General features: G+C 46.4%; 1 long non-coding RNA gene across 1 annotated transcript; it reads left to right on the top strand.

The window, feature by feature from the left end:
- Positions 1–552: 552 nt before the first annotated feature.
- Positions 553–3,355, top strand: LOC105567434. Its single transcript, XR_001009356.1, has 2 exons — positions 553–882; positions 3,260–3,355. It is a non-coding gene; the product is annotated as an uncharacterized LOC105567434 (long non-coding RNA).
- The last annotated feature ends 43 nt before the right edge of the window (positions 3,356–3,398 follow it).

The raw sequence follows: 3,398 nt of genomic DNA on the forward strand, positions 1-3,398 counted from the left end.
GGACACGCTTAATAGCGTCGATGGTTGACAGGCCCTCTCTGAACCCATATTGGGCCCCGCTAATATCGGGGCCCGTTTGGGACAGGTGCTGGACGAGGCGGTTTACGAGTACTCGCTCGAACAGTTTACCGACCTCGTCCAGAAGGCATATTGGCCTATACGCCGACGGGAGAGAGGCGTCTTTCCCCTCCTTTGGGAGGAGTACCAACGTGGCACTCCTCCACCGCGGGGGGAAGACACCTCTTCGCAAGCACGCGCTAAATAAGTGCGCGTATTCCTCCGCGAGGGTGCCCATGGCCAGGGCGTGGACACGCTTGTGAAGGCCGTCAGGACCTGGGGCTGTATTGCCTTTAAGGCCCTTCCTGACGGCCTTCCGGAGCTCCTCCGGCTGGACGTCCAGGGAGTCGTCCCAGTCGGGGGAGTCTTCCCCCGACTCGAAGGGTGCCCCCTCATCCTCCCCGGTAATGTCGGGGAAAAGGGCCTGCACCACCGTCCGGACGAATCCCACGTCCAGCCGCTCCGTCAGCGGGGGCGCCCATGGTCTCAACTTGTTGAGAACCATTTTGTATGGGCGCCCCCACGGATCCTCCTGTAGGGAGTCGAGGAACTCCGTCCACGCCTTGCCCTTTGCCACCCTGATGGCCCGCCTGAGGCCCTTAGATTAGACTAACTGTCAAACGTATGAAATCTTTTCAAGTCACACTCAAAATGCTATTAATCTAAAATTAAAATTATAATTAACTATTTACTATTTTTACTATTTACTATTTACTGTTTTTAGTAAAAATAGTACTTAATACAATGGATGTCTCATCAGAAACTGATAGTGGTGAGATTAAGCTATATCCAGAAGTACAACCAAAGTTAAACGATATAATGCAGGTGTTACGTCAAAACCTCTCGGAATGTGGAGGTATGGAATGACGCAACTAGCAAGTTTAAATATCTCGCTAACACGCTCGGAGGGGCGTGGAAGCGAGCCGAACGCACTTTTCTAAGGCTCTAAAAAGGCCAATGTCCGTGAGGACACTATGACTCTTTTCAAGAGCGGTGCGATCGCAGGTCCTATTTCAGGTCAAGGAAATTAATCCCTATTACCCTGGGACGGACCTTGTGCACTCTCAAAGGGGAACGAAGGGGGTGAGGTCTTTAGAAATAAATTAAAATAGAAAGAGATAGGTTTAACATAATATATTTACGATTTGTCTACATCTAGACATTAGATTAGGATTAATAAAATAAAAAGAAGGTAGTTTTACTTCTTGACATTGTATTTGAGAGAAAAAGAAATAAGATAGACTAAAGGCTAATTTTTACTAACTAAAAGAGATCAATAGGTGGCATTTATATGTGTTAACGATTTACATTTTTCGCGGATGTGACTGTGTGTGTATTGTGTGTGAGAGGGATTCATTAATGGTCTTTAATGATAGTGGAGGAGGGAGGGAAAAGGCCCTGGAGGAACAGGATGGAGACGAGCCTGGGATATCTCTCTCCGGGAAGATAGACCGGGATGAATCGGTCAGGAGGATTGGAGTGAACTCTGTCAAGGAGTTCAGGGATGTCTAGAAACTCATGGCCTATGGTGAAGGTCCCTGATGGGAGAGGACGGGAGCGAGGAGGAATTTCTCGGATTAAATTAAAAAATTGTTCGGGAGTAACCCGCCGATTGCGGGTTAGAGGAGGGGGTTCAAATTCCTCGACGATCTCTATACTAGAGATCGAAGAGGCGGGGGACGGAGGCCTGTCGTCTATTTCCGGGGTTTCGGAGAGAGGGGATTGAGGCTCGGGCAAGTGGGGGGGGAGGATTTTGTGGAGAGGAAGAAGAGGGTGGAGGGTCCTCGGGCTATCGGTCGGGACTAGCGCAGAGGGGAGAAAAGGGAGGAGAAGAGTTGCCGTTTTGCGCCGATTGTTCTTGATAATTTTGCGCGGCTAATAAACGCGCCCGCCGATTCCTCCGATTCCTCGTTCTCTTTATTACGGCTCGCGACTTCCGCCTGGCCTTTGAATGTGGATCCCGTGAGTCCACTAAAATGAGTAGAGTTAGGAAGGTTGGCTAGAATTTCTGGTTTGTTAATAATCTATGAGTGGGTAATTTCAGGATGAGAGTTTAGTAGAGGAAGCGAATCGTGTCGGATTCACGCTAAGACGGAATCCGCGGACACAAAACGAATTTTGAGGAGCGGAATTCTTCGAATCGTGTCGGATTCACGCTAAGACGGAATCCGCGGACACAAAACGAAATTTTGAAGAATGGATATTTGGCGTTAGTTCGCAAGAGGATGGATGAGGAAGTTAGAACTAGCGAAAGTCCCTCAGAATAAAAAAATAAAAATTAATTGGGGGAAAGGAGGTCGTCGAGCCGAAACAAAATGAAAATAAAAGACAACGTGCGACTTACTACTGATTGCGATCGATGGTGGTTTGCGGTAGCTGGTCGAAGGCGGCTGGGCTCAGATAGGTGTCAGATTCGTCGGCCAGGTCGCGCACAGATTTTATTTTGAGAATATGAACGATATTAAAGAATAATGTAGACTCAGAATTCGGAGAATCGGGTAGAGAGATACGCTGATGGACTCGGGAGCTGCCAAAAGAGAGTGAGGCAGCAGGCTTCGGGTTTACATATATACGATTTTTCGGGGGTGGGTCTTGGTCATGGGACGCGGAAGGGGATTTTGGATTTTGGTTCTTCATTGGTGGATTAGTGGGAGGTGTCAGGGGGTTGTCTTTCTTATTGGCAACCCGACCATTAAGTCGTTGTCGCCCTTTGATATTTATTTAGGGGTATCATTTCCTTCAGCGGCTCTCGAAAAATTCCGAGTTTTACTTTTGGGTCATGTTTTTGGTCAAAATAATATTTAGGCAATCTGGATTTTGAAATCGCCGTCTGAAAGGGCCTGATCCCATCCTGTCTGTTATCTCTTCCCTTTTTATTATTTCAACGGCTATCGACCAGCAAACAATCAGAGCACTAAACTTAAGACTTAAGCTCCATCTCGAGAAACACTTCCCTTGTGAACGTACGTAGTGTTGATGATAAAGACAGTAAATAATCAAATATGTACACAGTGTGTAATTGTTTACGTTTCGAGTTTCGAAAAGTGAAACTCTAGCAATGGAATTTTTGTGGGGAAGTGACTCGTGCGTTGCCTAGTCGATGTCCGCTGATTGATAAGATTGTAGTTTCCAAGGGAAGAAAAACATGCCTCTTATGGTTTTTGAAAGAGAGAAATCGTGGAGTCCACAGGACGTAACACAGGACTGTATAAAAATTACGACACTTATAGAGATAAGCTATGTTTTCGAACCATATCAAAGTGGGATACTTTAGGTCAGAAACAACATATAACATCAGGTAAGAAAAAATATATTTTCTAATATCTGGCTATAGCATATAA

Source organism: Vollenhovia emeryi, unplaced genomic scaffold (genome assembly GCF_000949405.1).
Source record: "Vollenhovia emeryi isolate VEMERY1.0 unplaced genomic scaffold, V.emery_V1.0 DF942874.1, whole genome shotgun sequence".
Taxonomy (NCBI): Eukaryota; Metazoa; Arthropoda; class Insecta; order Hymenoptera; family Formicidae; genus Vollenhovia; species Vollenhovia emeryi.